Source organism: Rattus norvegicus, chromosome 14 (genome assembly GCF_036323735.1).
Source record: "Rattus norvegicus strain BN/NHsdMcwi chromosome 14, GRCr8, whole genome shotgun sequence".
Taxonomy (NCBI): Eukaryota; Metazoa; Chordata; class Mammalia; order Rodentia; family Muridae; genus Rattus; species Rattus norvegicus.
The window spans coordinates 108,995,798-109,019,819 of record NC_086032.1 but is presented as its reverse complement, the minus strand read 5'-3'; the positions used below and the strand labels follow the sequence as shown (position 1 = coordinate 109,019,819).

General features: G+C 42.7%; 1 long non-coding RNA gene across 1 annotated transcript in view; it reads right to left on the bottom strand.

Annotated features, from left to right (window-relative positions):
• Nucleotides 1-24,022, bottom strand: part of LOC134481883 (uncharacterized) — a 50,167-nt gene that overhangs the window by 20,948 nt on the left and 5,197 nt on the right. The gene's annotated exons all lie outside the window — the stretch shown is intronic.

Genomic DNA, 24,022 nt, shown 5'->3' with positions numbered 1-24,022 from the left:
ACTCAGTGTTTTAACCTTTCTCTGAACCAGTCATCTTAAGTACAGCCTTGCAAAATGGCGTTACTGCTGCTAAGCTGGGGTCTTTCACTCGCTCCGATCGCAGGGTGGGGTGCCCCCAGGAATCACGAGGAGCCATTCTTGATGTAACAGCAAGAGGTAGCTTTATTAACGAGATCCCAGGTCTTAGCGGGATCCTGGGTCGACACGTATCTCACACAGGAGACATAGGAATCGACCCCGAGCTTCTAAACTCGGGGGGGGGGGGTTTATAGGGGAGGTAAGGGGCATTCGCTCGGTTACACATGATTGGTCAATTCAAATGGTGCACAGTTACTTTTGGCGCGAAACTACATCAGCAAGGAGTACGTGCTCTCCAGCAGCTCGGCAGGCAGGTAGGGTGACTCATCTCACTCTGGGGGGTGAAGGAAGGGGAGGGGGTAGCTACGGATGGTCAGTGTCCTTGGGGCTGATAGCTGGTTTGGCAAGTCCTATCTCTGGCTCTCCCTCAGGCACGTCCCGCCCTGCACATCTGGACTCTGACAATGAGCAACCTTTATGAAACTCTAGTTCTACATATGCATTTACCTTGTCTGAGTTTTAAAGACAATAAAGTAAATGGTAAAAAGTATTCAAAGTTAAATGTGTGGGAGTACAAGGAAGCAACCATAAAGTACAAAAACAAATGATCTAATTATTCGATACGTCAACAATAAAGACACTTTAAACCTAGAGACAGAGAAACTCGAGATTAAACGTTCATAAGTAAAACAACTGTGAAAACCATCCAGGAAATCTAAGAAATGAGGAGGCATCTCACACGCAGCCCTGGGATTGGTGGGTGAGGGAAGAGAGGAAACTGCCCTTTACTTCCGGGTGTGGCCAGCTTGCGCACACACGCAGTACTTGGCAGGCTCAGGTCGGAGGACAGTTTGTGCCTGAGAATTCAAGACCAGTGTGGGCAACAGAGGGCCACCCCATGTCAAAATAACCAATAACTACTTTGGGTACAAACATGTAAAACGACACTGTTCTTGGGCCTTACTCTCCTGTGTGACTGTAAACGTGACAGCCCCTGCGTGCACTCACCCACATGGGTCAGAGAAAACCGTGTTCTCCTGGTTCTCTCCTTCTACCTTTATGGAGGTGGCAGGGTTAGGAACTGAACTCAGGCTGTCAGGCTTGTGTAACAAGTACCTTCTACCTCTGGGGTCACCGCACTGAGCATCAAGGTTCATGGGCTGAGCGAAACTATACTGACAATATAGCTCATATAATCATAAACAGAAATCATCACAACTGTAAATACATTCCCACTTGTGTTTTTTAGCAACCACGGCTGAGTGTGTGGTACAAACCTACGCTCTTAGGTACACACAGACTGAGGTCGGACACTGAGGGGAACAAGGCCAACCTGAGCAACAAAGCAAAACTTTATTTCAAAAGACAAAACAAAACTCGTGCTCTGTGCACAATCATACATTTTATAACTCACTCACAAGTACTTGTAATTCATGTTTGTATCTTACAGGACCAAGGAATCCTATCTTTCTCCCCATCTCCTGGACCTCAGGTTCATGGTTAGCCTTTATTACCTGTGAATCGGAGGTGAAGGGATTCTCGTGTTAACACTTTCTGCCACCTCAGTACATGGCTCTCACTGTCTATTCGTGACTCGGCTTTAGAGTCGAGAGCAGACGCTTGAACAAACTGACTCTGCTGTGCAGACAGTTCCGTCTCTTTACTGGGAAGATTATCATCGTTATAATATGTCTGATAGTAATAATATGTAGAGAAAAGAAACAAGCAAACAGCTGGTGAGTCTATGGGAAAAGTTTAATTGTTAATTGCAAAATCCAAATAGCAAACACAGACCTGCACCCACTGAACCCCTGAGTGTGGAACACAGAGCTCCATCCATTACATCTGGCCACAAGGCCAGGGCAGATGTAAGAGGGATGGCGGAGGGTGGGGAAGCAGGTTTATTGACAAAATTACTCAGTATGATCAGTATGGGGGTCTACTGGGGAGGGGGATCCTAGCACTTGAGAGCCTGAGGTGAATGAAACCAACCTGGGCTACCCAGCAGTTCCAGATAAATTCCTTTATCTCCATACTGAGGACCTGACTCGAGCAACAAGAACACTTAGTGCAGCAGGGAAAACACACACAAGCAATAAAGAAATTATAATACATTTCTAGTTTGTCATCCATAAATTGACCAAAAGAAGTGACAAGAAATCTGTATCAGCTTCTTCATATTTATGTACTTTGTCTGTATTATTTTTAAAGAAACACTGCACCCGTGTGCCATGGATGCTCTGAGGGTACTAGATACAGAACACCTGAAACTGAGCTAGGTGCGTGGTTCTCTGTCGGTACTTCTACATCAGACTTTTGATTATCTTCATTTTTCTCACAATGCAGTATTTTACTAAGCTCTTCTACCTAAAACGAAAAAAAGCTTTAGGAAAAATAAGCCATAAAGCAATTAAAAATACACAACACCCTACCATCCTCAGAATATCACAAGGCATTTATCATGGTAGGACTTTTAGACCTTTTAAGCAACCCCACAACCATTCACAGGGCAAGGCTGGCCTCTGGCTTTTCTTAGCTCGTTCCTTCCCTTTCATTCCTTCCTTTTAAGCACAGAGCTCAGTATTTTGCAAGCTGATAATGAACTTACAGGGCAAATAATCCCCTGGCTTCAGCATTCCAGATAGTTAAGACTTACCATGCATACTACTGTGACCCACAGTATCCTCATACTCCTAGGTAAATACCCAAATCACAGCTGGGCCTGGTGGTGAACACCTTTCATTCAAAGCCAGACAGGGCTACACGGTGAGACCCTGTCTAAAGAGGGAAGGAAGAAGGAAGGGCAAACTATTAAAATCATCCCTCCAAAAACCTCGGGATGGAGCTCAGTGGTGGGCACACCTGGTAACCATGAAGTCCTAGGCTCACTACAGAAGGAAAAGTACAACTAAAGACAGTTCAAATACAGGCAAGTTCCAGCCTTAGCTTGGACAAAATAAAAGGTTTACTCTCATAGTCTCAAAGGCCAACAGCTCTTGCTACAATTTAAAACTACAAGTTTCCATCTGAACTGAACTTTCTAACACCAGAGACTCAAGAGTTATTTACTTAAATATATTTAAATGCTATTTATATGCTATATGTACTTTTTTCTTTGCTCTTATCACTAAATAACTTCAGCAGAATGGAATGAGAGCTCGGCAGAGGTGGCATTTTTCCTCTGTGTACTTTGTGCACTGAAGCACCCTTAAAAGATGTTGTGGAGCACATGCCCATGAGTGAATGAGAACTGCCCCATTCCACACACCTCTCCTCTGTCTGACAGGATCTCAGTCCCCGTAGTTTATGATCAGTAAGCTTGAAGACAGAAAGGCAGTGAGAGTGGATACATACAAGTTTATCTAGGTACCTTATGAACTGGGAGATCTCTCTTACTACCAGGACCCAGAGGCAGGAAAACTAATTAGTGAGAACATTGAGGGGGCGCTAGCTCTCAGTTTCATCCCTCAGCCTGTCAGCCCTTACCCTGGGAGGCCAAGTACCTTGCCCTGGTGCTGTCCGTCTGCCGCCACCACTGCCATGAACTGGATGGAATACTTGATATCCACATTTATACAGGAACTTTGAGTAACATCTGAATTTACACAATTGCCTTACAAAAGAGTTGTCCTGATACCAATGTCACACATGAAATGTCTTAAGAAACAAAGTAACTTATAACAGGCTTGTTAATCCCCAAACCAGAATATATTATGGCTATTACGTTACCCTTTATTTATTGCTCCAAAAGAAATGTATTCAAAGACTTGGGACCAAAAGATAACTAACTATACTCTACCGTCCCAGTACCCAGTAGGTAATGTTGACTAGACGGTAGTTATAACTATTAGCAAGATGTAACACTTTTTCTACTTTGGGTTTATTGTTATTATTGTTGTTGTTATATTAATAGTTATTATTATTAATATTGTCATTATTATATTGGGGGAGAGAGGTGTTGGGGATCCAACCTAGGGGCTTCTACATACTTACAAGCACTGTACCATTGGCTTCCATTTTCTTCTCTTTATTTCTTTTTTTTTTTTTGAACAGGTCTCTCTACATTCCCCACACACTAGCCTCAAGTTTCTAGACCAGAAGTGAAACTGTAAACAAGGGGTACAGAAATCATTTTAACCCAGCAGTTATTTTCCGAGCTCATTTAAGAATAGTATGTCAGGGACTGGAGAGAGATGGCTTAATGGTTAAGGCACTTGCTGTGCAATCCATAAGGACCTCAGTTTGGATCCCAGCACCTGCAGAACAAGCAGGCTTGGTCCCTGGCACATCTGTAACTATTGGCCATTCAATAATCCTTAACTGAGAATGTTTTGTTTAGCTCTGCCCCCCCACTTTTAATAGGGTTATCTGGCTCTCTAGAGTCTAACTTCTTGAGTTCTTTGTATATTTTGGTTATTAGCCCTCTATCAGATGTAGGATTCATAAAGATCTTTTCCCAATCTGTTGGCTGCCATTTTGTCCTAATGACAGTGTCTTTTGCCTTACAGAAGCTTTGCAGTTTTATGATATCCCATTTGTCGATTCTTGATCTTAGAGTATGAGCCATTAGTGTTTTTTGTTCAGGAAATTTTCCCCAGTGCCCATATGTTCGAGACTCTTCCCCACTTTTTCTTCTATTAGATTGAGTGTATCTGGTTTGATGTGGAGGTCCTTGATCCACTTGGACTTAAGCTTTGTACATGGTGATAAGAATGGATCGATCTGCATTCTTCTACATGTTGACCTCCAGTTGAACCAGCACCATTTGTTGAAAATGCTATCTTTTTTCCATTGGATGGTTTTAGCTCCTTTGTCAAAGATCAAGTGACCATAGGTGTGTGGGTTCATTTCTGGGTCTTCAGTTCTGTTCCACTGATCTATCTGCCTGTCTCTGTACCAATACCATGCAGTTTTTATGACTATTGCTCTGTAATACTGCTTGAAGTTAGGGATGGTGATTCCCTCAGAAGTTCTTTTATTGTTGAGTATAGTTTTTCCTATCCTGGGTTTTTTGTTATTCCAAATGAATTTGCAAATTGCTCTTTCTCTATAAAGAATTGAGTAGGAATTTTGATGGGGATTGCATTGAATCTGTAGATTGCTTTTGGCAAAATGGCCATCTTTACTATATTAATCCTTCCAATCCATGAGCATTGAAGATCTTTCCATCTTTTGAGATCTTCCTCAATTTCTTTCTTCAGAGACTTGAAGTTCTTGTCATACAGATCTTTCACTTGCTTAGTTAAAGTCACACCAAGGTATTTTATATTATTTGGGACTATTGTGAAGGGTGTCATTGAAACATTTTCAATAGCATTCCAGGAATGTCTCCATTTTAAACCACGGAGGAGAGATTAAGGAAAGACGCAACAGTGAATGCTATAGGAGCTTGGTGAGTCAGTGATCAGAATGACTTACTACACCATTACCTATTTCATTGAAGATATATATCAAGATGTCCTTGCCTGCTAAATGTAATTTCAGTGGCCAAGGACCTAAGACATACAAAATTTATAAATCACAATATGCTTTTCTGTTGTTCTTTATGTGAGGAACACTGGGACCAAGCCTTCCTTCCTCTAAGTGTGGGAGCCGTATTGGATTTGGGCCTGGTTCCTTTGTCACTGTGTGGCCTTAGTCTTAGATTGTAGGATCAAAAGCCCCTCCCTGTAATTTATGGCACAAGAAGTTTACATTCACAGAATGTTGTCAGCCAGAACAAGAACCTTCTGGGTCTCCAGCAAGGTTTGACCCCTGCTGAGCCCTGTCCTTGCATGTGGAAGCCTTTTGTCCCCAACTGGGAACAGTCTGGCCAGGTACTTCTCACCTGAGTCAGAATTAGGCTGGCCTTCCTGGTTATTTCCCTAATTTATTCAGGCCACATAGTCGGTCCTTTGTTACTGAAGTCTCAGCCAGGGTTCCCCACTGTGCTTGACAGTTACCTGCTAAGTGGTGTTCTTTGGATATATAGTTTGGTCAATAAAGAAACCAGAGGCTCTCTTCCTCTTCTGGCTTGACACGAATAACCTGTGTGTGTGTGTGTGTTTCTTTCATCCCACAGGCTTTCGTCTGATTCTCGGTACCGTGTCGGTGCAGGTGCTGACAAATGGAGGTTCCACCGAGATCGGAGAAGAAAGGAGTACTGTTGGGACGTCCCAGGAGCCATAGAAGCATAGGGCATAGAAGCAGGGACGGATTGGGGTAAGATGGGCCAGAAAAGGCCTGGATGATTTGGGCTAGCCTGAGTAAAACTTGTCATATAAATGGGACAAGGTAATAGTATAGCGTTTTTACATATGCGTTCTTTTAGAGTTATGTTTGGACCCTGACTAGAGATAGTTTACACCCTAGACTTGAGAGAGAATGAATGGGCTTGGGAAAAACAGTCCTCCCGGACTCTCCGTGGATGCTTTGGAGAAAGAGAGCTCTCCTGGGAACAGAAGAAAGGCAGGAGACGTCCTGCCTCTCTACTGGCTCCTATTGAAGAAATGCTTATTTCTGGTTCTGGGTTCCATAGGTAGGATATGTGGGTCCCTTCGGAGGGACACCATCTAGAATTTTCCCTCTTTGTCTATTGTCTGTCCCTGGTGCACCAGGCTGTCCATGTCTGTCAGTTTATGTCCGTGGTTTTTGTTTCTCATTGTTTAAATGTTTTATGTTTCGTGTTCAAAAGAAAAAATGGTAAAAACATTATCTGCCAGTCGTTCACACCTTGACTTGGTTTTAACTCGCTTCAAGAAGGGAACAATGAATAAAAAACAGTTTCAATTGGCTTTTGGAGCCTACATCTGTAGCTAGAAGCCTAAGTCTGCTGGACAAGCTCCCCAGGGGCTGGCTAAATGTTTATACTAGCCGATCCTAAAGGCACTAGGAGCTTCACAGCTTCTATGATAATAAAACTGAAAAATCTTTGACTGTGATTATTGGACTCAACAGGTGACATGGTGCTTGGTGTAAATATTAAAGACATGTGTAGGTGTGTTTACCGGAAGTCCCACACCGGCGGATCCCGGACCGCAGCAGCTCTCTGCTCCCAAACCCCGTGGGAGAGAGACCTCACCGCCTGATCAGGTGGGCACTCCTGAGGCTGCAGAGCGGAGGAGACCACCAACACTGCCCACCCCTGCCCACATCCCTGGCCCAAGAGGCAACTGTATAAGGCCTCTGGGTTCCCGTAGGGGAGGGCCTGGGAGCGGCAGGACCCCTGCGCCTGAGACACTGCCGGAACCTGAAGGAAACAGACTGGATAAACAGTTCTCTGCACCCAAATCCCGTGGGAGGGAGAGCTGAACCTTCAGAGAGGCGGACACGCCTGGGAAACCAGAAGAGACTGCACTCTGTGCACATCCAGGCGCCAGAGGAAAACACCAAACGTCATCTGAAACCCTGGTGCATGGAGGCTCCCGGAAGGAGCGGCACAGATTTTCCCGGTTGCTGCCACAGCGGAGAGGACTTAGGCAGTACCCCACGAGCAAACTTGAGCCTTGGAACCTCAGGTAGGACCAATTTTTCCCCTGCAAGAAACCTGCCTGGTGAACTCAAGACACAGGCCCACAGGAACAGCTGAAGACCTGTAGAGAGGAAAAACTACACGCCCGAAAGCAGAACACTCTGTCCCCATAACTGGCTGAAAGAAAACAGGAAAACAGGTCTACAGCACTCCTGACACACAGGTTATAGGACAGTCTAGCCACTGTCAGAAATAGCAGAACAAAGTAACACTAGAGATAATCTGATGGCGAGAGGCAAGCACAGGAACCCAAGCAACAGAAACCAAGACTACATGGCATCATCGGAGCCCAATTCTCCCACCAAAGCAAACACGGAATATCCAAACACACCAGAAAAGCAAGACCTAGTTTCAAAATCATATTTGATCATGATGCTGGAGGACTTCAAGAAAGACATAAAGAACTCCCTTAGAGAACAAGTAGAAGCCTACAGAGAGGAATCGCAAAAATCCCTGAAAGAATTCCAGGAAAACACAATCAAACAGTTGAAGGAATTAAAAATGGAAATAGAAGCAATCAAGAAAGAACACATGGAAACAACCCTGGACATAGAAAATCAAAAGAAAAGACAAGGAGCTGTAGATACAAGCTTCACCAACAGAATTCAAGAGATGGAAGAGAGAATCTCGGGAGCAGAAGATTCCATAGAAATCATTGACTCAACTGTCAAAGATAATGTAAAGCGGAAAAAGCTACTGGTCCAAAACATACAGGAAATCCAGGACTCAATGAGAAGATCAAACCTAAGGATAATAGGTATAGAAGAGAGTGAAGACTCCCAGCTCAAAGGACCAGTAAATATCTTCAACAAAATCATAGAAGAAAACTTCCCTAACCTAAAAAAAGAGATACCCATAGGCATACAAGAAGCCTACAGAACTCCAAATAGATTGGACCAGAAAAGAAACACCTCCCGTCACATAATTGTCAAAACACCAAACGCACAAAATAAAGAAAGAATATTAAAAGCAGTAAGGGAAAAAGGTCAAGTAACATATAAAGGCAGACCTATCAGAATCACACCAGACTTTTCGCCAGAAACTATGAAGGCCAGAAGATCCTGGACAGATGTCATACAGACCCTAAGAGAACACAAATGCCAGCCCAGGTTACTGTAACCTGCAAAACTCTCAATTAACATAGATGGAGAAACCAAGATATTCCATGACAAAACCAAATTTACACAATATCTTTCTACAAGTCCAGCACTACAAAGGATAATAAAGGGTAAAGCCCAACATGAGGAGGCAAGCTATACCCTAGAAGCAAGAAACTAATCATCTTGGCAACAAAACAAAGAGAATGAAAGCACACAAACATAACCTCACTTCCAAATATGAATATAACGGGAAGCAATAATCACTATTCCTTAATATCTCTCAATATCAATGGCCTCAACTCCCCAATAAAAAGACATAGATTAACAAACTGGATACGCAACGAGGACCCTGCATTCTGCTGCCTACAGGAAACACACCTCAGAGACAAAGACAGACATTACCTCAGAGTGAAAGGCTGGAAAACAATTTTCCAAGCAAATGGTCAGAAGAAGCAAGCTGGAGTAGCCATTCTAATATCAAATAAAATCAAATTTCAACTAAAAGTCATCAAAAAAGATAAGGAAGGACACTTCATATTCATCAAAGGAAAAATCCACCAAGATGAAGTCTCAATCCTAAATATCTATGCCCCAAATACAAGGGCACCTACATATGTAAAAGAAACCTTACTAAAGCTCAAAACACACATTGCACCTCACACAATAATAGTGGGAGATTTCAACACCCCACTCTCATCAATGGACAGATCATGGAAACAGAAATTAAACAGAGATGTAGACAGACTAAGAGAAGTCATGAGCCAAATGGACTTAACGGATATTTATAGAACATTCTATCCTAAAGCAAAAGGATATACCTTCTTCTCAGCTCCTCATGGTACTTTCTCCAAAATTGACCATATAATTGGTCAAAAAACGGGCCTCAACAGGTACAGAAAGATAGAAATAATCCCATGTGTGCTATCGGACCACCACGGCCTAAAACTGGTCTTCAATAACAATAAGGGAAGAATGCCCACATATACGTGGAAATTGAACAATGCTCTACTCAATGACAACCTGGTCAAGGAAGAAATAAAGAAAGAAATTAAAAACTTTTTAGAATTTAATGAAAATGAAGGTACAACATACCCAAACTTATGGGACACAATGAAAGCTGTGCTAAGAGGAAAACTCATAGCGCTGAGTGCCTGCAGAAAGAAACAGGAAAGAGCACATGTCAGCAGCTTGACAGCACACCTAAAAGCTCTAGAACAAAAAGAAGCAAATACACCCAGGAGGAGTAGAAGGCAGGAAATAATCAAACTCAGAGCTGAAATCAACCAAGTAGAAACAAAAAGGACCATAGAAAGAATCAACAGAACCAAAAGTTGGTTCTTTGAGAAAATCAACAAGATAGATAAACCCTTAGCCAGACTAACGAGAGGACACAGAGAGTGCGTCCAAATTAACAAAATCAAAAATGAAAAGGGAGACATAACTACAGATTCAGAGGAAATTCAAAAAATCATCAGATCTTACTATAAAAACCTATATTCAACAAAACTTGAAAATCTTCAGGAAATGGACAATTTCCTAGACAGATACCAGGTATCGAAGTTAAATCAGGAACAGATAAACCAGTTAAACAACCCCATAACTCCTAAGGAAATAGAAGCAGTCATTAAAGGTCTCCCAACCAAAAAGAGCCCAGGTCCAGACGGGTTTAGTGCAGAATTCTATCAAACCTTCATAGAAGACCTTATACCAATATTATCCAAACTATTCCACAAAATTGAAACAGATGGAGCCCTACCGAATTCCTTCTATGAAGCCACAATTACTCTTATACCTAAACCACACAAAGACCCAACAAAGAAAGAGAACTTCAGACCAATTTCCCTTATGAATATCGACGCAAAAATACTCAATAAAATTCTGGCAAACCGAATTCAAGAGCACATCAAAACAATCATCCACCATGATCAAGTAGGCTTCATCCCAGGCATGCAGGGATGGTTTAATATAAGGAAAACCATCAACGTGATCCATCATATAGACAAACTGAAAGAACAGAACCACATGATCATTTCATTAGATGCTGAGAAAGCATTTGACAAAATTCAACACCGCTTCATGATAAAAGTCCTGGAAAGAATAGGTATTCAAGGCCCATACCTAAACATAGTAAAAGCCATATACAGCAAACCAGTTGCTAACATTAAACTAAATGGAGAGAAACTTGAAGCAATCCCACTAAAATCAGGGACTAGACAAGGCTGCCCACTCTCTCCCTACTTATTCAATATAGTTCTTGAAGTTCTAGCCAGAGCAATCAGACAACAAAAGGAGATCAAGGGGATACAGATCGGAAAAGAAGAGGTCAAAATATCACTATTTGCAGACGACATGATAGTATATTTAAGTGATCCCAAAAGTTCCACCAGAGAACTACTAAAGCTGATAAACAACTTCAGCAAAGTGGCTGGGTATAAAATTAACTCAAATAAATCAGTTGCCTTCCTCTATACAAAAGAGAAACAAGCCGAGAAAGAAATTAGGGAAACGACACCCTTCATAATAGACCCAAATAATATAAAGTACCTCGGTGTGACTTTAACCAAGCAAGTAAAAGATCTGTACAATAAGAACTTCAAGACACTGAGGAAAGAAATTGAAGAAGACCTCAGAAGATGGAAAGATCTCCCATGCTCATGGATTGGCAGGATTAATATAGTAAAAATGGCCATTTTACCAAAAGCAATCTACAGATTCAATGCAATCCCCATCAAAATACCAATCCAATTCTTCAAAGAGTTAGACAGAACAATTTGCAAATTCATCTGGAATAACAAAAAACCCAGGATAGCTAAGGCTATCCTCAACAATAAAAGGACTTCAGGGCAATCACTATCCCTGAACTCAAGCAGTATTACAGAGCAATAGTGATAAAAACTGCATGGTATTGGTACAGAGACAGACAGATAGACCAATGGAATAGAATTGAAGACCCAGAAATGAACCCACACACCTATGGTCACTTGATTTTTGACAAAGGAGCCAAAACCATCCAATGGAAAAAAGATAGCATTTTCAGCAAATGGTGCTGGTTCAACTGGAGGGCAACATGTAGAAGAATGCAGATCGATCCATGCTTATCACCCTGTACAAAGCTTAAGTCCAAGTGGATCAAGGACCTACACATCAAACCAGACACACTCAAACTAATAGAAGAAAAACTAGGGAAGCATCTGGAACACATGGGCACTGGAAAAAATTTCCTGAACAAAACACCAATGGCTTATGCTCTAAGATCAAGAATCGACAAATGGGATCTCATAAAACTGCAAAGCTTCTGTAAGGCAAAGGACACTGTGGTTAGGACAAAACGGCAACCAACAGATTGGGAAAAGATCTTTACCAATCCTATAACAGATAGAGGCCTTATATCCAAAATATACAAAGAACTCAAGAAGTTAGACCGCAGGGAAACAAATAACCGTATTAAAAAATGGGGTTCAGAGCTAAACAAAGAATTCACAGCTGAGGAATGCCGAATGGCTGAGAAACACCTAAAGAAATGTTCAACATCTTTAGTCATAAGGGAAATGCAAATCAAAACAACCCTGAGATTTCACCTCACACCAGTGAGAATGGCTAAGATCAAAAACTCAGGTGACAGCAGATGCTGGCGAGGATGTGGAGAAAGAGGAACACTCCTCCATTGTTGGTGGGATTGCAGACTGGTAAAACCATTCTGGAAATCAGTCTGGAGGTTCCTCAGAAAATTGGACATTGAACTGCCTGAGGATCCAGCCATACCTCTCTTGGGCATATACCCAAAAGATGCCTCAACATATAAAAGAGACACGTGCTCCACTATGTTCATCGCAGCCTTATTTATAATAGCCAGAAACTGGAAAGAACCCAGATGCCCTTCAACAGAGGAATGGATACAGAAAATGTGGTACATCTACACAATGGAATATTACTCAGCTATCAAAAACAACGACTTTATGAAATTCGTAGGCAAATGGTTGGAACTGGAAAATATCATCCTGAGTGAGCTAACCCACTCACAGAAAGACATACATGGTATGCACTCATTGATAAGTGGCTATTAGCCCAAATGCTTGAATTACCCTAGATCCCTAGAACAAAGGAAACTCAAGATGGATGATCAAAATGTGAATGCTTCACTCCTTCTTTAAATGAGGAAAAAGAATACCCTTGGCAGGGAAGGGAGAGGCAAAGATTAAAACAGAGACTGAAGGAACACCCATTCAGAGCCTGCCCCACAGGTGGCCCATACATATACAGCCACCCAATTAGACAAGATGGATGAAGCAAAGAAGTGCAGACCGACAGGAGCCGGATGTAGATCGCTCCTGAGAGACACAGCCAGAATACAGCAAATACAGAGGCGAATGCCAGCAGCAAACCACTGAACTGAGAATAGGACCCCCGTTGAAGGAATCAGAGAAAGAACTGGAAGAGCTTGAAGGTGCTCGAGACCCCAAAAGTACAACAATGTCAAGCAACCAGAGCTTCCAGGGACTAAGCCACTACCTAAAGACTATACATGGACTGACCCTGGACTCTGTCCCCATAGGTAGCAATGAATATCCTAGTAAGAGCACCAGTGGAAGGGGAAGCCCTGGGTCCTGCTAAGACTGAACCCCCAGTGAACTAGACTATGCGGGGAGGGTGGCAATGGGGGGAGGTTTGGGAGGGGAACACCCATAAGGAAGGGGAGGGGGGAGGGTGATGTTTGTCCGGAAACCGGGAAAGGGAATAACACTTGAAATGTATATAAGAAATACTCAAGTTAATAAAAAAAAAAAAAAAGAAAAGAAAAAAAAAAGAAATGTTCAACATCTTTAATCATAAGGGAAATGCAAATCAAAACAACCCTGAGATTTCACCTCACAGCAGTCAGAATGGCTAAGATCAAAAACTCAGGGGACAACAGATGCTGGCGAGGATGTGGAGAAAGAGGAACACTCCTCCATTGTTGGTGGGATTGCATACTGGTACAACCATTCTGGAAATCAGTCTGGAGGATCCTCAGAAAATTGGTCATTGAACTGCCTGAGGATCCAGCTATACCTCTCTTGGGCATATACCCAAAAGATGCCCCAACATATAAAAAAGACACGTGCTCCACTATGTTCATCGCAGCCTTATTTATAATAGCCAGAAGCTGGAAAGAACCCAGATGCCCTTCAACAGAGGAATGGATACAGAAAATGTGGTACATCTACACAATGGAATATTACTCATCTATCAAAAACAACGACTTTATGAAATTCGTAGGCAAATGGTTGGAACTGGAAAATATCATCCTGAGTGAGCTAACCCAATCACAGAAAGACATACATGGTATGCACTCATTGATAAGTGGCTATTAGCCCAAATGCTTGAATTACCCTTGATGCCTAGAACACATGAAACTCAAGACGGATGATCAAAATGTGAATGCTTCACTCCTTCTTTAAAAGGGGAACAAAAATACCCTTGGCAGGGTATAGAGAGGCAAAGATTAAAACAGAGACAGAAGGAACACTCATTCAGAGCCTGCCCCACATGTGGTCCATACATATACAGCCATCCAATTAGACAAGATGGATGAAGCAAAGAAGTGCAGACCGACAGGAGCCGGATGTAGATCGCTCCTGAGAGACACAGCCAGAATACAGCAAATACAGAGGCGAATGCCAGCAGCAAACCACTGAACTGAGAATAGGACCCCCGTTGAAGGAATCAGAGAAAGAACTGGAAGAGCTTGAAGGGGCTCGAGACCCCATATGTACAACAATGCCAAGCAACCAGAGCTTCCAGGGACTAAGCCACTACCTAAAGACTATACATGGACTGACCCTGGACTCTGACCTCATAGGTAGCAATGAATATCCTAGTAAGAGCACCAGTGGAAGGGGAAGCCCTGGGTCCTGCTAAGACTGAACCACCAGTGAACTAGACTGGTGGGGGGAGGGTGGCAATGGGGGGAGGGTTGGGAGGGGAACACCCATGAGGAAGGGGAGGGGGGAGGGGGATGTTTGCCCGGATACCGGCAAAGGGAATAACACTCGAAATGTATATAAGAAATACTCAAGTTAATAAAAAAAAAAAAGAGTGTTACCCTACGTAGTTTGTCCATACTCCAGGGCAAACCCCACTCCCAACAGTATCTGGGAATTCCAACTTAAACTTGGTATGTTACAAAGAGAAGTAGATAGGTAGGGAAGTGAAGGTTGATCTGGAAGAACTCAGAGGAAGTCGGTAAATATGATCAAAATACACTGTTTGAAATTCTTAGGTAAAGAATAAAATATTATTTAAAAAAAAAAAGACATGTGTAGCCACTTCAATTTTGTTATTCATTGGTTTTAAATGTATAAATATGCTCTACTTGCCTTGGTTATGGACTATTGGCTTTTCAGTTATTAGATATGGTTAAAAAGGTGTAACATTGGTAACAGAAAGTTGGCTTAAAATTGTAATTTGGATGAAGTCATTCTAGATAACATGTGACATGGGCCAACCTAGGGAAACAGGTCTAAATTGAGGTAATATTTTTATAGAATTCTTATTCTAGAAACCAGGTTTCTAAAAGAATTTAGGACAATGTCTCTTTGTTGAGGTATTAGAGACCGCACCATCGTGCGTTAATGTTAGAATTGGCAGTCAAACTTTGTAACATAAAAGATAGACTTGGGGTGTTTTAGAGACTAGATTTTAAAAGCTAGTTTGTTAGAAGTTGAGTTTTGCTTTCCAAAGTTGTGGTTTGCCCTATATTTTAATACTAATTCCACTGCCCCAAGAACAGCTGCCTAGTCACATACTCAGAACTCAGGTGACTTTCCAAAGTTGTGACTGTGCTCTGGTGTTACAAGGAGAACTTAAAGATTGTGATTAAAGATTGCCAGTGTTACGTTGACTAACTCAAACTTATTTATAATTAAAAAAAAATCAAACAGGTAGAGATTGTTACAAGATTTATGAAGGATTGATGAGGTTTTAGAACTTGTGAGAACATTACAGCCAGTTTGCTTACTCCAACTGCCATTCCAAGATAGATTTAGAGGATTATTTTTATTCAATTTATTTACGTCCTGGCGATTGTGAGTTTTCATTTCGTGAGCTTGCTTATAATTTTAGAGAGCCCATAAAGTGATATCATTAAAAATTTTACAAAAAAATGGCTAACAGCCTTGTATTATATAATCTTGTCGCTTCTTCAATGTAAGAAGTTAAAACTTTAAATCTTACAGTGTATATAGAAATTTTTACTACAAACCTTTGCTCTCAAAATGAGCTTTAATATTTGGGGAGTAGCTGTTAGACTACTCCAGAAAAGAATATTTAAAACTAATTTTAAGCTACTAAGGATATGTTAGTTGGCTAAGTACCTCACCTTACCAGAGGACTTAGGTCTTTGTTTGTTATCCTCATTGGAGATAAAGCTTCAGTTGTGTTAATACAGAATTGTAGGCTAGAGTCATGGAAGTATTTTAAAAAGCCAAACAACAGTTAATTGGTTATTACAAAATACTGATATTTGGCCTATTACATATTACAAATTTTTCAGGCAAAATTGATAATTTTACTCTTTACATGTTTTTGTACTTCCTGTATATTTGTGCGTACAACCCATAGGAAATGCGCTTACTGTATTTATAGGTGGTTCATCTAATGAAAAGGCTACATGTATGATTACATCACTTGTTTATTCTCTTGAGTTTCTGCTGCTTCAGCACAGATTATTAAATTCCGGGCTTTAGCCGCTGTTTTTATAATGTTAAAAAAAATCAAGCTTTCAATTCACATACTGATAGCCAATGTGTGGCTTGTGGTTTACAATTGATTTCAATTACTTAATGCTTTATTAGAGACAAGTTTTCTACATGAAATCAGCGAGTGATGATTTCAGTATAAATTGTCTGACAACTCACTGTCCTTTCAGTGCTCTGCTCAGACAACTAAACAAAACCATAGACCCAGCTCTTTGAAAATGGTAATAGAGTTGATATGAAAAGAGGAAAACTCCATTTGCTTACTTTAAATTCCCAGCCTCGCCCTGCCAGCTCAGGGATTTCTAATATGACTGAATCTAGACAATATTTAAAGGATTTGACATTTCTTTTTTTTTTTTTTTTTTTTTTTTTTTTTTTTGATTCTTCAGCTGACAGCAAGAGGGTTTATTGTACACGAGTTACACTTGGCCACAAGAGAACAGAACTAGTCCAGAATGCCAAAGGTCCAGGGCAGAGGGCCAGCGGGACTGTTTTGGTTGTGAGGAAGGTAGTCATTTTCCCAGCTGATCTTGGCGAGGTGACATTCCGGGTCTACTGAGACTTATTACCGACAGCAGCATACAGTCCAACTACTTGTTCCGGGCTTCAGCATCCCTTACTTCTGCTCCCACAGGCTTCGTGGGTGCACAAGATGGTTTACTTGGACCTCTGCCTCATCTTTCTTCTCTTGCGCTTCAGCCTGCGCATTCTCTTCTTCCGCCACTTCGCTCTCATGGCGCAGGAGTCAAGGAAGATGGCGCTAAGACCAAGAGCAGGATTTGACATTTCTAATTAATGCTTATGTTTAGGTAAATAAAGTTTGTGAGGTGCTGGAGAGATGGCTTAGTGGTTAAGAACACTAAATACTGTTCCTTTATAGGCCATTTAAGAACTCAAACAGGATTGCCTGGGCTCCTTAACAAGGGAGGGCAATGATACCAGACAGATTATAGGCCTTACATAAGAACAATTAGTCAAAAAAATTCTCATTCTTTATATATCCAAAACAATAATGCTGGAGACAATAATTTGATATACAAGTCAATTTATAAATACAAGTGCTCAGTGTCCTCAATTTAATCCTCGAGGACTTACCTTAATAAATAATATCTTTATTATATCTTAATAAATAAAAAGGGGGAGTTATCCCTGTATGCTAAATAATGCTCCTTTTATTTCAATTTTAAAATTTGGGTGCCAAGGAACACTCTGAGTGTTTATGACACTCTACAACTAGGCATACTTCTGCCTAGGTGAAATAGAAAGATCCACATATTGACCTGATCCTGTCCAGATATTTTTATGGGGAAGAGGGAATGTTTGTGTTTTTTCTACAGGATGTTACAGGAGTATGCCAGCTGCCAGAGGTGGTTGCTGAGACTTGCTGATCCTGGTTACATGAAGATTCAGCTCTCGTGGTTGGGGTCCCTAGAGTCATTCCTCTGCCCTGAGAGGAAGATGGAAGATTCCCCCTCATCTTTTGTCATCACAGAGATTTTGGTGTTGCTGCAGTCAGTGTTACCGCTGCGTGTGTCCCATCCCACTATGGCCTGCTCTCTGACCCTCTGTACACTGTTGCTTGCTGGAGAAGACTGGACTCCAGCTGTTAACCCTGTCCCCCTCATTCCCCTGGTGACTCTTGCTGCCTTAACTGGTGTTGTCATCTTACAGTCTATAGCTTCACAAGAATGCCATCTGCGTGAAGCTGCTATAGACTGGGGAACTCTGCCCTGGTTGTACAGATCTCACACATGGTTCCCTTGCCTGCTGGTTGTTCCAGAGAAGAATGGCTGATCCTGAACTGTCCTGGCTATACGTTATTTTCGCTGCTATTGTAGCAGCCATTACTGCTGCAGCCATTGTGTCTGCAGTGTCTGGAGTTACCCTCCCCCCATTCTATTGTTAGGCAAGCACAGTGGATGAACTTTCTGGAGTAGTTGTTTACAATTGGGAATTCTAAATTTTATTACAGGAGCGGCTCAACAACGGTCCTTGTGCTTCTTTTCACATGCTGAGGAGAACCAGTAAGACAATGTACTTGATTAGGTGCCCACTACTTATCCGGAGAGGCTCAACTTCCACAATCTCCTAAATTATTATCATCTGGCTCCTACTCTTTCGCCCCTGGGCTCAAGTAAGAGGAATGAGAAGATGACCTGATGTAGTTTTCCTCAGCGACGGGCAACTTCCTCTGACCCTTGACCAATCTAGACACGGACCCTTGAGGGCGACAAGGTGATCCTATGTCAGAGAGGCTGGGGTTCGAGAGGTCGATCCTAAGACAGAGGTGACTACGCCCCGTTTAAATGTACGGGCCGGTCAAATGCTCCTCTGCCCAGTTTCTCCCTCCTTAACCACACACGGTTAGCCCAGAACGGTGTGTTACAACATAATTTCATTCCTAGCCATTGGGGTGCAGTCCTAACTGCAAGGGTGGCTCGCCATGGCCGAGCTGGGCACTCTGTGAGGCATGTCTGATCTCTCTCAGACTGAAAAGAAAATTATACGAATTCTAGGTTTAGAAATATAAAATTAAAAGAGTTAACCCCAAAAGGCCACAGACCCAGGGCTAAGCCCTGCAGCCAGGACTAGCAGGCCATAAAGATAAAGGAGCACAGGAAACACTGTTCAGGCAGGACTGGCAAGCCATAAAGAAAAGGAATGCAGGAACCAGCCTGAGTTAATGGGACTGATTCATGAGACGTCTGACAGGAAGACATCTCCCCCCAGCTCACTCAGGGCCATCCTCCAGACCCTGATAAGCCCCTACTTGTGCTTTTCAGCCATTGTGTCCTGCAGAGAGCACTCCAAGAAACCGGGCAGCCCAAGTCTAACCAGAGGTGTTTCAAATACAGATGCTTCATCAATTCTGACAAACTTTTAAAAATAATGAGGACCTAAAGACCCAACCCTTCTCCTGATTTAGTAGCTCTGTTCCAGGAACCAGGGGGCCATAAAACCTTCTGGCGTCCCCTTATCTCCTGGAGCCATAAAACAATCTTGTAACTTGTGGTGCATTCCCCTTTGACATCCCCCATCCCCTGGTGCTCACAGCCTCTGCCTTTAAATACTCTTTTTCCCAGCCTCTCGGGGCCGACACCTCTGTCTCCTGCGCGGGATACGTGTCGGCCCGGAGATCTCTGTAATAGGTCTCCGTAATAAACCTCGCCTTTGCTTATTACATCCAAAATGGTCTCTCTGTGTCTGGGGTCCGCGATTTCCCAAGACTTGAGTAAGGGTCCCTCTGCGGGAGATCTTTCAAGACCACTACTTCCACCTAATGGTCTTTTATAAAAGAAATACGGAGGAGTTGTGGGAGCCATATTGGATTTGGGCCTGGTTGCTTTGTCACTGTGTGGCCTTAGTCTTAGATTGTAGGATCAAAAGCCCCTCCCTGTAATTTATGGCACAAGAAGTTTACATTCACAGAATGTTGTCAGCCAGAACAAGAACCTTCTGGGTCTCCAGCAAGGTTTGACCCCTGCTGAGCCCTGCCCTTGCATGTGGAAGCCTTTTGTCCCCAACTGGGAACAGTCTGGCCAGGTACTTCTCACCTGAGTCAGAATTAGGCTGGCCTTCCTGGTTATTTCCCTAATTTATTCAGGCCACATAGTCGGTCCTTTGTTACCGAAGTCTCAGCCAGGGTTCCCCACTGTGCTTGACAGTTACCTGCTAAGTGGTGTTCTTTGGATATATAGTTTGGTCAATAAAGAAACCAGAGGCTCTCTTCCTCTTCTGGCTTGACACGAATAACCTGTGTGTGTGTGTTTCTTTCATCCCACAGGCTTTCGCCTGATTCTCGGTACCGTGTCGGTGCAGGCGCCGACACCGTGGCCAAGGACCTAAGACATACAAAATTTATAAATCACAATATGCTTTTCTGTTGTTCTTTATGTGAGGAACACTGGGACCAAGCCTTCCTTCCTCTAAGCTCTCTGTCTTTAGGGACACTTAATATTCTATCTAGACAGAGTTCACATGAGAAAACTGGCTTTCAGGGGAAGCATGTTTCAGGTTGTATGTTCCCACATTGAGGGAAGCACAACAGGAAAGGGACAGCAGGAACAGGAGACATGGTGTTCTATCTCAATATCCATATCTGACTGCCCACTTGCTTTGTATATGCTTTGAATTCTTACTACCTTGTTTGCTCTTTCTCTCATTAAATTCCAGATGATTGATCCCCCTGTCTCAAAAGCACAAGAACCCAAATTGATGATGGGTGGTGAGCAAAGGAAATCAGAGCCCTCCCTATAATAATTGTGTACTGTCTCATAGATTCTAAGCTCATTGACCAATTCTTCTGGGCTCTCACCCTCAGTTCGGGATCTCTTGCCTGCATGTGGAGGTCAGATTGATGGTCCTAGTCAGGAATAAATGGTCAGCAAGAACAGACCGAATGTATGTTCTCCTGTCACTTGGGACATTACAACTCCTCCTTACCAAACACTAGACCCTTACCTCTTTGCTTTTCTTGAAGAGGCCAGTTCTCAGTTGAGAAGATTCATGAAGTTCCCCATTTTTTAGCTCACTGCATCTGATAACCATTGAAAAGGAAAAAGGAAGAAAGCTGGCTATGCATGCAGATCATGGCAGCATGAGCCTATGAATACAGAGTAGGCAAATTCAGTCCCACCAAGAGCTATGATTATCATCACCATTCTCATTCATATTCTCTCTCTCTCTCTCTCTCTCTCTCTCTCTCTCTCTCTCTCCTTTGTTTAACTAAGGAGGGAATGGCAAGCCAGTGTTTCCCCCTCCTCTATAAGCCATGCCACCCCAGTGTTGCCTTCCCTTGTTATTTGTTTATTTATTTAGCTTTATTCCAAGTTAATTTATATCTATTTCTTGATATTTCTTTTTATAACTTTGAGTCAAAGGTCTCTGAATGAAGCTGTGGAGTTGTAGGACCTGATCAGCCCTATTTCTAGGAGGTCCCACTCACAAAAACACCGATACGGAGAGTGATGCAATCAAGCAAGAGCTTTGATGATCCAGTGCGCTGAGTGGCCCTGTAAACGGGACAGAGGTGACCCAGAAGAACAAAAGCACACACTTTTTATACTTTTTCAGGGTATCGGCTTTAGGTTACAGCATGAGTTGGTTATTTCTCATTGGGGCTTATTACCTTTTAAATTCATTGGTGGCTGCCTATTGTCCTTTGAATTCATTGGAGGCCCTTGGTGGGAAAATATCTTTGGCATGAGGTTAGCTCACTCACTCGGACGGGGGGGGGGGGGGGAGGGAACTGCTAAGGGTGGTTAGCTCATTTCCTAGAAGAGGGAGTTATCCTAAATTCTTTGGACAGTGTGTTGAAGTCCCAGCCACCTGGAGTTTCCCTAAGGCAGCCTTTGTCCTTAGTTTGAATCTTACAAGATCAGTACCTTAGGTTAAGCCTCTCTCCAGCTCACAAAATTGTACAAGCCTCAGCCTCCTGAGTGATGGATATTAAAGATGGTAAACAGCACACCTGGCTTCTGTTCATTGTACATTAAGTTTAATTTAAAATTTTATTCATGTCTGAGAAAGGATGGAGGAGAGGGAGAATTATAGGTTATTATTCAATATTTTTTCCAGTAACTGTGTGGTTGGCCACCATCTTGGCTACTATGCAACCTTTATATAATAATACCTGAAAGACCCCCCAGAGAGGACCTTTCCCTCAGGAGGAGTCCCAAGCGCCCAATGACCGAGCCGAGTCCACTCGGATGCAATCAGCAAGAGGGTTTATTGGAAAACACAGGTACCTGCGGGCACACAGTCTCTTCGGAGGACTTGCGCGCCCAGCAGCTCCAGCATGGGGCTTTTATAGGGATTGGGGAAGCAGAAGCGGGCGTACAGAAGCAGATGCACAGTTACGGGGATTGGTGGATTCAAACGAGGCACATAGACATGTTCACATATGATTGGCTATTTCACATGATGAGGTAATAAGGTATAGCTACACACATTGGCAGGTTTGGGGCGTCCTGGATGTCGGGGGCTGGGGGCTTATCTCTTCCTGCCAGGTGGCCTGTGAGTGGTACTCCTGGTCTGTTCTGCATTCCTTTCCTTTTATGGTCTGTTAGTTTTCACGGTGACTCGGCCCTAGGTATATGGGCGTGCCTGGGCTCGTTCAAGCCTGTTGCAACTCTGAGTTAAGACTCATGGGGTGGGTCTTTCATTTTCCCCCATTTTCTTTTAGACTTGAGTAAAATCCTTTACTCAAATAGAATTCTAAGGAATCTCTTCCTGTTGTCTTACCCTCTGGTATTGTTGGGTGAGAACAAGCGTCTGAATGACTGAGAGTCTGTTCTTTATGAACTGCATCAATCTGTTTAGAATGCAGGGGCCAAAGAGGAAGATTAGGAGGAGGATGATTAAGGGTCCCATCAAGGTGGACACCAGGGTAGCAAACCAAGGGGATCGGTTAAACCACCCCTCGAACCAGCCTTGTTGGGAATCAAACAGCTTCTGTCTCTGGGCCAAGCGTTCTCGGAGCTTAGCCATGTTATCTCTCACTAATCTTGTATGGTCTGCATAGAAACAACATTCTTTCAGTGTAGCACACAGGCTCCTTCTTTAAGGAATATCAGGTCTAATCTTCTCCTATTCTGAAGGACTACCTCTGAGAGGGAGGTTAGGTATTCTTGGAGGTCAGCTAAAAAGTCTTTCACTCTTTTTATATCTGAGTCAATGGCAGTTCTGAATTCTCTATAAACCTTGCATTGCAGGGCAATGGCAGATGTCCTTGTGCTGCCCTTGCAGCACCTAGATAGCCTTAAGTAATTCTCAACTCTTTTTTTTTTTTTCTTACTAAGTCTCTAGCATCAGGATTCCAATCTGGACACTATCTAAACCTGCACACCAAGGTCATGACTAGCTTTTAGAACTTCTAAACTTGTACAGATTGTGATCCCTGAGGCACAGTCCCAAGAAGTGTTAGGAGTACTAACATATGCAATGTTACATCATTTGTAATAGAAATCAAGCCTATCCCCACACCTATCTTGATAAAACCCGGGGCAAACATGAAATTAAGTCTAGGGAGCTTTTTGAAGATCTGAGTTTCCCTCTAGGTCCCAGCTAGTACACGGCTGGTGAGGGCTGAGAGTTGATGGCTGTCAGGGTGGTTAGCAGCACCAGGTATGGTCCTTTCCAGTGAGTATCTGGGTTCGGTGCCATCGTATGTAGCCGAGTCTCCGACCTGGAACTGGTGAGATGTCTCAGGGGTCCCCAGGGCATAGGCTGCTGCCAGCTCTGAGCAGATTTCTTTCTGTATCACCTGTAGGTCTTTTAGCCTAGCACACAAATCATTATTACTATGGCACTATGACATATTGGTTCAGTAACATCATCTAATACAGTCAGGGGGACTGAGGCCCCATTTAAGATCTCAAAGGGGGTAAGGCTGAATCTGGGAGGGTATTTCTTGCTCTGAAGAGAGCAAGAGGGAAGGAGTGTCACCCAGTCTGTGCCAGTCTCCATGGTTAATTTGGTCAGGGTCTCTTTTAGAGTTCTATTTATTTACTCTACTTGTCCTGAACTTTGAGGTCTGTAAATACAATGTAATTTCCAATCAACCTCTAAATACTTGGCCACACCCTGGCTTACCTTGG